Raw genomic sequence first — 13,989 nt, 5'->3', positions numbered from 1 at the left:
GAAAAGTTTTTGTATCTTATGTGAAGTTGTATATTACTTGATGGAAGACTGGTGTATAGAGTTTATACAATTACCGTAAAGGAAACATTATAAAAACAAAACAAATAGATAACCAAAAATTAGATAAAACAGAATCATAAAAATTGCTCAACTGATCAAGAGTCAAAACAAAGAGGAAAAAAGGAAAACTAAGAACAGATGAGATAAATAGGAAGAAGATAGTAAGATAGTGGACTTATACTAAATCATATCATAATCATCTTGAATATAAATGGTCTAAGCAATGATACCAGGTGTCCCCAAATTCCATTGTAGTGGCTAGAATGGAGGCTTATGGATAGATACCAAGTTATAAATGGGTTCTTCAGTGTCTTCAGTGGTTCTGTGGACCAAACCTGTGCTGGATTTGTTATATTCATTGGAAGAGATCAACAAAAATGCTGCTGTCTTAGTTTGCAATATTGTTCTATTCACACATTCTTTTTAATCCCCTTTAAGAAAGAGAATTTAAAGCAGTTTCCTTTTAATTTTAATGGGGAAAAGATCAGTTCACATTCACTATCTTTCCCCAGGGATATATTAATTCTCATACTCTTCCACAATGTGGTCAATAAGGATATTGATTGCCTTGAAATTCTGCAAAATGATACATTAGTCCAATATATTGATAACTTCATCTTCAGGAGAAAGTGTCAAGTATACTGGGTGCTCTGCTAATACACCTGTGTGCAAAAAGTAATGATAAATAAAAAATGTGTCATGTTTACTATGTTGATGAATTTTGTATAGCCCATTAATAGAGGGATCCCTCTAAGGTAAAAGATGAGTTATTGCTCTATGCACCCCCTGCCATTAAGAGGTATAATGCTTTTTGGGACTATTTCGATTTGGAGGCAGCATAAGCCATGCATGGGAATATTCCCCAATCTATTCTCCACCCAGTGACTTAGAAGGCTGTAGTGTTAAATGGGGCCCAAATCAACAAAAGGCTTTGCAGCAGCTCTAGGCTGTGGTTCAACCTTTCCCAACACGTGGGTCATATAATCCTGCAGAGGATTGGGGCCCAATACCTCTCGTGAAAATAACTGGAAATATCTTCAACAAAATGTGAGCAAATCAAATACAACAATATATAAGAAGAATTATATACCTCAACCAAGTAGAATTTGTCTCAGGAAAACAAAGTTCATTTAACAAAATCAATTAATGTAATCTATCGTATCAACAGGCCAAAAAAGAAGCATAACATGATCATATCAATAGATGCAAAAAAAAAAAAAAACAAAAACAGTATTTGACAAGATCCAAAACTTATTCAGGAATACTATTCAGCAAACTAGAAATAGAGTGGACCTTCCTCAATTTTATAAAGAACATCTACACAAAATCTACAGCTAACATCAGACAGAAAGTGAAAAAGCAGCTGCTTTCCTGCTAAGATCTAAAGAAGACAAGGATGTTCCTTTCATCACTGCTTTTCAACATCATACTGGAAGTCCTAGCTGATGCAAAAGACAAAAAAAGGAAACAAAATGTATAGTAATTGGGAAGGAATAAATGAAAGTGGCCATGTTCAGAGATGACATGATAATTTATGTTGAAAATTTAAAAAAATTGACCACAGAAACTTCTGGAACCAATAAGTGATTATAGTAAGGCTGCACAATACAAATTTAAAATACAAAGTCAATCACCTTCCTATAATCAGCAATGAACATGAAGAATTTGACATTAAAACATGTTGTGATTTACATTAGCACTCTCCTAAAAATTACATATTTAGGTATAAATCTAACAAAATATATAAAAGATCTATGTGAGGAAAACCATAAAACTCTGATGAAAGAAATTTTAAAAGAGCTAAATAAACAAAGACAGATTCTATGTCTATGGATAGGAAGGCGCAATATTGTCAAGATGTGAGTTCTTCCCAATTTGATGTATAAATTCAAAATTTGATGTATAAATGCAATACCAATAAATCCCTGAAAGTTGTTTTTGAATATTGACAAGATGATTTTAAAGTTTATATAGTAAGGCAAAAGACACGGAAAACTCAATATTGAAGTAGAAGATCAAAATCAAAAGACTTACATTATCCAACTTTAAGATATACTATAAAGGTACAGTACTCAAGATAATGTGAAGTTAGTCTAATGGACAAATAGATCAATGGAACAGAATAGAGAGCCCAGAAATGAACATACATAAATACAGTCAACTGATATTTGACAAAAGAGCAAGATAATCTTTTCCAGAAATGGTGGTAGAACAACTGGACATTCACATGCCAAAAAAACAAAATCTAGAGACAGATCTCATACCCTTCACAGAAATTAACTAAAAATAGATCATAGACCTAAATGTAAAATGCAAAACTATAAAACTCCTAGAAGATAGCACAAAAGAAAACCCAGATGATATTTGTTATGACAGTGACTTTTTAGATATAACACCAAAAGCATGATCCATGAAAGAAATAATAATATGGACTTCATCAAAAATAAGAATTTCTACTTTCTGAAAGACAATGTCAGAGAACGAGGAGACAAGCCACAGATTGGTATAAAGTATTTGCAAAAGACACATCTGATAATGGACTGATATTCAAAATATACAAAGAACTCTTAAATCTCAACAATAAGAAAATGAATAACCTGATTAAAAAAATGAACAATACACCTGAACAGACACTTCATCAAAGAAGATAAAAATAGCAAGTAACAGTATGAAAATATGTTTAACATCATGTGCTATTAGGGATTGCAAATTAAAGCAAAAATGAGATACCACTTCACACCTATCAAAATGCCCTAAATCCAAAACACTGACAACATCAAATACTGGCAAGGATGCGGAGCAACAGGAACTCTCATCCATTGCTGGTGGGAATGCAAAATGGTACAGCTACTTAAGAAGACAGTTTGGCAGTCTCTTACAAAACCATATATACTCTTACATACAGTCCTGCAATCATGCTCCTTAGCATTTACCCAAGTGAACAGAAAACTTGTGTCCACACAAAAACCTACACATGGATGTTTATAACAACTGTACTCATAATTGCCCAAAGTTGGAAGCAACCAAGATGTCCTTCAGCAGGTAAATGGATAAATAAACTGTAGTACATTTAGACAATGGAATGTCATTCAGTGCTTGAAAGAAATGAGATATCAAGCCATGAAAACACATGGCAGAAACTTAAATGCACATAACCAAGTGAAAGAAGTCAATATGAAAAGGCTAAATACTGTATGATTCCAACTATATGACGTTCCGGAAAAGACAAAACTATGGAGATGGTAAAAAGATCAGTGGTTAGTGGGAAGGGGAGGGATGAATAGGTAGAGCACAGTGGATTTTTAGGGCAGTGAAAATACCCTGTATGATTCTATAATGGTGGATACATGTCATTATACATTTGTCCAAACCCATAGAATTTACAGCATCAAGAGTGAACCCCCCCAAAAAAAGAGTGAACCCTAATGTAAACTATGGACTTCGGTTGATAATGATACGTCGGTGTTATAAATGTACTACTCAGGTGTGGGATGCTGAGAGTGGGGAAGATGTACGTGTGTGGGGACGGGGGTATATGTGAACTCTCTGTACTTTCCACTCAATTTTGATGTGAACTTAAAACTACTTTAAAAGATAAAATGTATTAATTTAAAAAATGAAATAAATCCTGGCATGCTCCTCAGCCCCTACTAGGAACTAAGAGCCTGACTACGAAATATCAGTAACTATGCAAAGAGCTGCCCGGCATGAATTGTGATTGTCAGATCTCCAAAGTTAAGGTCAGTGGGTTCAAGAGCAATCCCTTATACAGTGGAAATAACACTTTGGGGATCAAGCCCAGGCTGGTCCAGCAAGCATCAGTGAAATACATGAAAATGTGGCTCAGACCCTCACATTACCTATCACTCTTGCAATGTCACTTCCTGCCTATAGTCTTATGGGAATTTCCCTGCTACCAGCTGATAAGGTCGTAAAATGCCTGACTAAACGGATGGATTTGCTGCAAGCCAAAAACAGACCACTGCTAAATTACAATCCCACTCAGAGTTGTCCCTAGAGGATAGTGGTGAGGGGAAGTCTTCTCAGTAGGTACAGCTGTGAGCATTCTAGGTCTCCAATTGTGTGGAGGAATAAATGGCCTGATATTGGAATACAGACCATGGCTTGGCTGGTTGGTCAAGGGCCCTGCTATGGTCTGAATGTTTGTGTCCTCCCCAAATTCACATGCTGAAACCTAATCCCCAATGGGAAGGTATTCAGAGGTGGGGCCTTTGGGAGGTGATTAGGTTGTGAAGGTGGAACCCTCAGCAATGAGCTTAGAGCCTTTTATGAGAAAGATCCCTTCCACCATGCGAGGATACAATGAGAAGGCGCCATCTATGAAGCAGAGAGCAAGCGCTTATCAGACATGAATCTGCTGGTGCCTTAATCTTGGGCTTGCCTTCAATAACTGTGAGAAATAAATTTCTGTTGTTTATAAGCTACTCGGTTCATGGTATTTTGTTGTAGCAGCCTGAACAAACTACGACAGGTTTAGAATATTATAAGAATGGAGTGAAGGAGTTTGAGAGAAGAAATATAAGAATGGATCTGTAAAGTGGCACAAATTGGGATGATATCTGGGCTCATGTCATTGCCTCCCAGAGATTATGCTTCATAGATGAAGCCCTCATGGACTGGATCATCCTCCAGTGAATGTCAGCTAGACTCTGTCTTTAGCCACCCAGTGGACAAGAGAACCATGAACAGAGTAGCCCTGGTGATAGGGCTGAAACGTATTTATGGACATGAGCTCCCTCTCACCAATACTACTGATGAAGCCTGGCTTATTAACAGCACAGACACAATCTTAGCCCTTGATATGGGGTACCATACCTCAGGGGACCAGACTGCCACTCCTCGGTAAGTTAATTGCAATGGATCACTATTATCCTGGAGAGGTCAGCAGTTTGGTCCTCAGCAGACACTTGGACCAGAGAGGAGTATGTTTTCTGTCCGTCGTGCCTCTGCCTATACCACGATGTGGTCTCTGTGAGTTTCTAGTTTACCGATGTTGGATCTTGACCTGTTTTATGCCAAAGGAGGTGCCCAGAATGGCACACGACCCTGGGATCTACTCTCTCTCCCATACACCACATCATCCAGACACACTCAGCCTGAGAGAATGCTGTAATAGCCAATGAAAGACTCAGCTAATGCACCAACTTAGGGATAACACCTCGCGGGGCTGGGCTCAAGTTTTCCAGGATGCAGCTTATGTAGGAAGCAAAGGATGATTTACTGTGTAGAAGTAGGATTGGTGGCTCTTGCTATCATCTAGTGTCCTACTCACGAAAGTCATGTTTCTCATCCCCCCTGGAGGTTATATAAATTAGAATATTATTCAGTAAATATTCACTCTTTTCACTGCCCCCAACACACACACGCAGAATCCATGGGAAGAGTATGCTTCTCTCCTGTGTCGATGTTGAACATGGCAATGTGGTGTGCTTGGGCCTCTTGGACTGTAAGTTCCCACACATTGTCTTTGGGCTCAGATAAGCGACTTACTTTAAGGTGACTCAAACAAAGGCTTGATGTGTGCTAGAGCAGCTGCCCTTGCCTGCCTATGCTTCTGCTATTACCATGAGACGAGCACGCCCAAGTAGCCTGCTGGTGCCAGAAGAGTAAGAGAAACATGAAACAGAATCATCCCAGCCAATCACAGGACCCAGAGCTCAAAACAGACCTTCCTCAATAGATCTGTGATCATGATAATAAATGTTTATTGTTGGAAGTTACTGAGCTTTGAGATAGTATCTTATACAATAGATGAATGGCACAGAGACCCTAGTTCAAGGGAGGTGAAGGACATTTCCACTAAGAAACACGGTAAATAGTTCCACTGAATCTAAAGCCATGACTGCCTTTCACTATGAGATCCTCTTGCTGGTACAGCAGAAAGCATTTATGCTGGCAGAGCAATCAGCCCTAATGATCATGATAAGCTAAGGTTGCTGCTTATAATGGGCCCAGGGAGAAGTACGCCTGAAACATAGCAGACCCACCAACACATCTCTTGTTGCTTCTATATCCATTATAATAGCAAGCAGACAATTGCCACAACCACAGCCCAGCCTGATGAAGCAAGATAACCAAAGGTTCAGAGCCTTTAGGGATAAAGGTCTATGTTCTTCCATCAGGCAAGCAAACTAGACCACAGTGTTTTAAAAAGTCAAAGGTGAAGAAATTATAGAATATGTGGTGGAAAAGGGAAATAATAGAACATCAACTATAGCCTATCTGGACCAACTGCAAAAGTAAAGACTATAGTTTTGTTGTTTTTTTTTTTTTTCTCAACTAACTCTTCTGTCCTAAGCTTTATTATCTTTTTTTTTTAAGAGAAATTATGACCACCTTGAAGAGTCAGTGATAGGTTGGAATTAACACGGAGCATGAAAGGATAAAAGGAACTGACCGGTATGAGGTGTAGATTGAGCAGAAGGAAGGAAGGCAGGAAGAGTATAGAGGGTTAAATTGTGTCACCCCAAAAGATATGTCGAAGTCCTAACCCCCTGGTACCTGCGAATGTGACCTTAATTGAAAATAGGGTCTTTGCAGATGTTTAAAGATCTTAGGATGAGATTATTCTGGATGTAGGGTGGGCCAAAATCCAGTGACTGGTGTCCTCATATGAGAAAGGAGTGGGATAGTTGAGACACACAGACACCAAGGGACAGAGGCCATGGGAAGGCAGAAGAGACTGGAGTTGTGCTGCCACAACCAAGGAATACCAGGAGCCACCAGAAGCTGAGGGAAGCAAGGAAGGACTTTGGAGGGAGTGTGGCCCTGCGGACACCTTAGTTTCAGACTTCTGACCTCCAGAACTGTGAAAGAATAAATTTCTGTTACTTTAAGCCACCAGATTTGTGGTCATTTGTTGCAGCAGCCATAGGAACCTAAATACATGAGGAAAGAAGGAGGCCGGGCATCCTAGCACCCTGGGAGGCTGAGGCGGGCGGATTGTTTGAGCTCAGGAGTTCGAGACCAGCCTGAGCAAGAGCGAGACCCCGTCTCTACTAAAAAATTAGAAAGAAATTAATCGGACAACTAAAAATATATAGAAAAAATTAGCCGGGCATGGTGGCGCATGCCTGTAGTCCCAGCTACTCGGGAGGCTGAGGCAGAAGGATCGCTTGAGCCCAGGAGTTTGAGGTTGCTGTGAGCTAGGCTGACGCCACGGCACTCTAGCCAGGACAACACAGTGAGACTCTGTCTCAAAAAAAAAAAAGGAAAGCAAGGAAGAATTACAAGTACTTGAAAATATCTTAATCTTCTACATAACTTACAAAATGAGGCATTAGTAAGTGATCACAGTGATTCCTTTGAGCCCAAAACACTCATGTATCTATAAATGTGCTAAATAGTCATGCAATGTGTTTTTAGGATAAGGAAAAACAGGCGAGATGGTCCTCTGATGTCCTCCCTTAGCTTGGGCCAGGCCACTTCAAGGCTCCCTTCCTGCACAGCCTCAATATACTCACTCTGCAAACCTTTTCTCTAGGAATAGAAATGAGAAAATTTCCTTTGAATTGTTCTGTGAAGTATATGCGCAAGGTGGCCCTGCCAAGAATTTCAGTGAAGACTGATTCAAAATAGTTAACATAACTTTTTAATATATAGAATAAAGAAAATAGATTTTATTTTAGTCTTAATACAGCAGAGATTGAAGAAAATGGAAAATACCAGTAGGTATGATTCAGGTATTAAATATGTGTAAAAATGAACTTAATAAGCAAATTGGCCTCCAGCCCTAATATTAGGTTTCAGTTCTGCAAGTGGAATAACTATGTAAAAAACTCTTTTTTCCTCGCCAACATCTTTGGTTCTTAATTTCATTAATCAAGAAGGAAAGCTGGAGGCAAAAATTATTCTACTGGCTCCTAGGCAGAGTTGTACAGTGAACAGGTTTAGAATTTGCATCTCAGAAATTCAAATATAAAAACATACAGACATTCTGGTACTTTTGGGACATCGATACCCAGCTGTGAGTGGCATGAGTTCTCCTGCTTGTATGTGATTTTACTAACTGCACACTTTTGCTATCAACAATCACTCCCTGGTGAGCTCATCCAGTGTCATCGCTTTAAATACCATCCTACTGTGGACAACCCCCAAATTAATGTCTCCAGCTCAGACTTCTCCCCTGAACACCAGACTCAGACATCCAATTGCCTCCGGACATCTCCAAGCATATATTGAATAAACATCTCAAACTTAACATGTCCCAAACTCCTCATCTGCTCCACGAGCCTCCTGCCACAGCTCATGTCTCCATTTTCCTGAGTGACATCTCCATTCTTGTTACCGTTTTTCCTCTTATTTCCCACACCCAATCCTTCAAGAAATTCAGTTGTCTTTCCTTTCAGCACATGTCCGGATTCTGATCACTTCTCACCACTCCCACCCTAGGCCAATTCCATCATCTCCGACCTGCGTCTTGCAATGGCCCCTTAACTGGTATTTCTGCTTCCACCTTGGGCCTCCTGCAGTCTATATAATTCTCAAAAGGCTGCAGGAGAGATCCTTTCAAAACTTAAGTTAGATCATGCCATTCCTCCACTCAAAATCCCACAGTTTCTTCCCTTCTCACTCAGAGTAAAAGGCCTCCATCACCCATCTCCCCCTGGACCTTGCCTGCTCCAACCCACCCTCCCCTCCACTGACCTTGCTGCTCTCTCTGAGCACAGCAGGAATGACTCCTCCCCAGGCCTTTGCTGTTGCTAGCCCCTCACCTGGAATGTTCTTTCCCCAGACACCCTCCTGGCTAGCTCCTCTCGCCTGCGGCCTGCTGCCTGCCACGTGTCTTTGTTCAAATGTCACCTACTCACTGAGGCCTTCTGCTACCACTGTGTTCACCTGAGTCCCCCAAGAAGCAGACACCAGGATGGGGTTAGGTGTGCAAGGATTTTATTAGGGGGACACCTATGTGGGAACATCAGTAGAGATCTGGAAAGGCTCAGACAATCCTCTCAATCTGGCCCTGACGAAGGAGAGAGGGAAGGGAGTGGGTGGAAGTGCCCTAGACCACCATGTGGTTCCAGCACATCAGCCCTCTGTCCTTCGCTCCAGGATACCTGGCTTTTTGTCACCTCAGCACCCGCAGGCAGACTGTTGTCCCCTACCAGGAAGGGTCTTTCCCCAGTTTTCATTGGACAAAGTGCCACTTATTATTTTGTTCTCAACTTAATGTCATTTCTATAGAGAGGGCTTCCCTTGCCCCTCAGTCTAAAGTATTAACAGTGTCCTCTGTGTGACCCTCCTCTTTACCCGTGTCCTTTTTTCCTTAGAAGCCCTTATCACAAGTGTTAATATTGCTTATTTCTGTGCTTTGTAAATTATTGTCTCTCCCTTTGGGCTATAAGCTCTGTGAAAGCAGGACTATGGCCCCCTCTTCACCATTGTATCCCCAGGGCCTAGCACCTTCCAGAACCGTTCTTGGCACATAATGGACACGTAGTAAATACATGCTTAATAAATATTTAGCAAACATTAGCTACAATAAGGAGCTTTCTTGAAAAACATACATATTAAAAAGTTTTAGAAAGCAAAAAATATTGTGAAATCCATAGAAGTCAGAGTCTGGGGGAGGGGCTCAGGAGCATCTGCAAAGAGGTCCCCATCCCACGTTTCAGGATGCCCTGGCCTTCCCATAGTGGACCTCCACTGGCTGAGCATTCAGACATCTCTGTGGCTCTAGCAATTAGGTATTCAGCCTGCCCTCAGTTATGCCCGCCCTGCCATGCAGGAGATAAAAGCTTCTTTATAAACTACCAAATAGTCCCTAAGACTGTCACAGTGCTGATAGCCTCATTTTCTCATTATCCTTCTGTAAGATGTAAATTCAACTCAGCAGTAACTGACCAACTCTGATGCCTTCATAGGCACTGCCCCCTGGATATCTTACAAATGCCTAAGTAGCTTGCACTGGCCGCGGCATTCCCATTCCCGCCCAGACATGGCCCCAAGTCACCACCAGTGAAATCTGTAGCAATGGAGGTGCTGCCTGTGTCCCACCTACCAACCAGGACAGCGTCCTCTCCACCTGCTGCTGGGTGGTGGGTGAGCCAGCTCAAATGCCCATCTTACCACCTGTTTCCTCGGACCACTGATGGTACCACTTTTGGTAATCCAGGTCCTCAAAGAGGCAGAGGCCAAGGTGAGATTAAGTGTGCATGCATTTTATTAGGGGAAATTCCTGTGATGCAAGGCTGACTCGAGTGAAGGAGAAGAGAGAAGAAAGGGTGGGCAGAAGCATCCTAGAGTGCTATGCAATCTAAGGCAGGTTCTGCAAAGCCTTAGAGAGTCCTCAAGCCAAAGTCAGCAGACAGAGGAGTCCCATGTGTCCCAGGAGTGGGCTTGCCTTAGTATTCCTGCCACATTCAGGCATGGATTGAGCAGCCCGTGGAAAGCATGGCCTCAGCGCAAACCCAAGGATATATTTCAGGGTGCAGCAGCCCAAGCCCTTGAACTCTGTGACAGGCAGAATATCTCCCAACGATGTCCACATCCTCATGCCTGGAACCTATAAATGTTACAACACGTGGAAAAGGGTATTTTGCAGATGTAATTAAGGTTAGAGACCTTAAGATAAGGAAATTATCCTAGATGAGACACCAGTGTACCTGCATGAGCCCTTAAAAGCAGAGAAGCTCCTCTGGCTAAAGGCAGAAGAAGTGTGACAGAAGGATCAGTCAGAGAGATTCAAAGCACGAGAAGGCCTTGCTGTGCCATTTTAGGAATGCAGGTGGCCTTCAGGAGATAAGAGAAGCTCTGCTGACAGCCAGCAAGGGAATCAGTCCTACAGCTGCAGGGAACTGAATTCTGCCAATGCTGTGAGTGAGCTGGGAAGTGACTTCTCCCCCAGGGCCTCCAGATAAGAGTCCAGACCTGTCAGTGGCTTGATTCCATCCCTGTGAGATCCAGAGCACAGGAACCAGCCAAGCCCACCCAGGTTTCTGACTTACAGGAACCATGACATAATAATTGTGTGTTACTTTGAGCTGCAAGGTTCAGGGTAACTTGTTACAGCAGCCATAGAAAACTAATACCATCTCCCTGGGGCTGGAACACCATGAGGCACATTCTCTAGCCCTCCACACCACCCTGTTCAAAGTCATGGCCCTACCCTATTTACTTAACTCTTATCCCTGTCTTATTACTCTCCACGTCCCATCACTTTCTGACAGTCTATGTGTAATAACTTACTGATTTATTTTGTTTGTTGCCTATGTCCCTCCACAAGGGCAAGGATTTTTATTCACTGTGTTCACTGCTGGGCCTCAAACAGTACCTGGAACATAATAAAACACTTTTTAAAATTGAACGAGTAAATGAAGATTAATTCTGCTACATTTCCATTTGGTTTGGATTGTGGCTGTATGCAGTTGTGTGTATAGGATATGGGTCCAGAAGGATAAGAATAGAAGAGTGTTAAGCTATATAAAAAAAAAAAAGGGTATCAATGCAATTGATCTGCATCTTCCTACCTAGGAGTTATGTGGTCACTCATCATCTAAATAGCAACATGTCCTCACAGTGTGATTAGTGCTTTGTTTCCAGGGATGCTTAGCTACTTGATTGTCCAGGATATGGCCCTGTCACTCCTTGGCTATCCTGGAGCTGTCCACTTAGTCGAAGAACGCTGGTAAGCCCTGACATTTTATCGTTTATAAATCACATTGACACCTACGATAAAGTTATTCACCTGAGGTCCAGGTGGTGTAATTTCTAACTTAGAGCCTGCACTCAGACCATGATTTCCAATATCAAATCCCATGTTCCTCGCATCATGACATGTGCCCTCTTGGCTTTATTGGTTTTAATAATGACAGAGAAGAAAGGAGACGTGGAAACAGAGAAACTGATTTAAGAGCTCTAATTATGGGAGTATGAGAAGACTTTGAGAAGAGGGAGAAAAAAAAATCAGGCCAACATAAATTTAGGAAAAGTATCCAAAAAGTTTTATTTTTGAGCATGCCTAAAAACAGAATGTATGCATTAAATACATGACATAATCACTTTGGATTCACCCATATATTTCGTTAACCTGAATGTGACCCTGGAAAAATTATAATGGACACTATGGCTTTAGATGCTCTTTTCTCCATTTGCTGAGTATAAAATAAGGAAAGAGTCATTATAGGCATTGCTGGAGTCAGAACAGTTTAAATCGTCAGCACCTCAAGCCCTTCGAGACTTTCACCCCACTAGGGAAGAGCATCAAGTATAGATGACGAGGCTTTCCTCATATCCCATCCTGACTGCTACCCAGTTTTTCTTCTAAAATGTTGGCTTCCATGATTACTTCTAGTAATGTGGATAGTTAAAAAAAAATAGTAAGGGGAATTATAAAAATAATACTTGGTCATTTGAGAAAACTTGAAAAATAGAGAAAAATGTAGAGTAAGAAAAAGATTTCCCCAAACGTCATTTTTCAGAGACATTGCCTATTAATGTTTTAGTATACCACTCTCCAATTTATTTTTGTGGGTTTTTTGCAGGTTGGAAATGTTCTAAATAAAATTGAGGTATTTTTAATTCTGCTTCCCCAGATTCATCCCCAGAGCCAAACACTTTAAAAAATGTGACACACATCCTTCAAGTTGATGTTTTATATTTTCTTATACATATGGATATTATATAATATTACTTTTGTGTTTTTAAATTTTTGCATAAATGCTAAATACTAAAAATCTCAATTCGGTTTTTTAATTCAACCTAATATTTTGATCTATCCATATTGTCAAAAATGAGTGTATTATTCATGAATTTTAACTGCTATCTAATATTTCACCATATGAATAGACAGTTTATTTATTCCCTCTGAATAATTAGTTCTTTTCAATTTTTTCTCTTATATTCAAAAACACTATAATGAATATTCTTAAAATATGACTTCCTGGAACTCATTTGCGAGAATTTCTCTGGGCAATATTTTTAGAGGAGAAATTGCTGGATCATAAGGTATGCACAATTTTAACTTCATGTGATTTTACCCAATTACTCTCCCGTAATGGTTGTACTAATTCCCATTACCACCAGTAGTGCATGAGAGTTCTTTCCCTCTCACACCTGCCATCACTGGGTATGAATGTACATACATATACATACACACACACACACACACACACACACACATCTATACATACCTGTATATTCTGGATATGAATTTTGGTTATGTTTGAAATATCTTCTTTCAAATATCTGATGTTTGACTTTTAAACTATTACTAATAATAGATTATTGTACAGGTTTTATATTGATTATAGTCAAATTTATCAATCTTTTCTTCTAAGAACTGTGCTCTTTTGTGTCTTATCTAGAAGTCCTTTCTTGATATTCAGTCATTGCTTTGGCTATTCACTGTTTTCTATCCCAGTTCCACCGTCCACCCTTCTACACTCTGTGCTCTGTAAATCCACCCTCTACAGACTGCCTCCGCTGGGCTCCCTTGGTCACCAGCTTCCTGTTGGCTTTGGCCAGCGGGAGGCATCTGAAGGAGAACAACAGACTGGAAGAGAGAAAAATCGAGGTCTTTATATTCCTGATTGTGAAAGTTCGGAAATGATTGCATTCCTCTATCTAAGGTCACGGCTCCTGTCGAGTGGCCCGTTCTGCAACTGGAGGTTTCTACTTTTCCCGTGACCTCTCTCTTTCCCTTCCCCTCCAAGCTTGGGGACTGGAACAATGAGGACTATTTGCTGTCACCAGCCCCAGGATGCATCATCATCTCATGCAGGTTTCCCTTGATCGTCTCCACACCATGTAAACAGTCCAGTCATGAAACCCTCATTAATAACCACTTTTGAGTGACCTCTCGTTTCCTGCCCAGACCCTGGTCAATATGGTCATGAATATAGTCTCCTATATATTCTTCTATAACTTTCTACAATTTTTTAGAATTTGTTTATGTATATGGTACGAGAT

The sequence above is a fragment of the Propithecus coquereli genome, unplaced genomic scaffold (assembly GCF_000956105.1).
Source record: "Propithecus coquereli isolate 6110/MARCELLA unplaced genomic scaffold, Pcoq_1.0 Scaffold8, whole genome shotgun sequence".
Classification (NCBI taxonomy): Eukaryota; Metazoa; Chordata; class Mammalia; order Primates; family Indriidae; genus Propithecus; species Propithecus coquereli.
The sequence above is the reverse complement of the archived record's forward strand: the minus strand, read 5'-3'. Positions refer to the sequence as shown.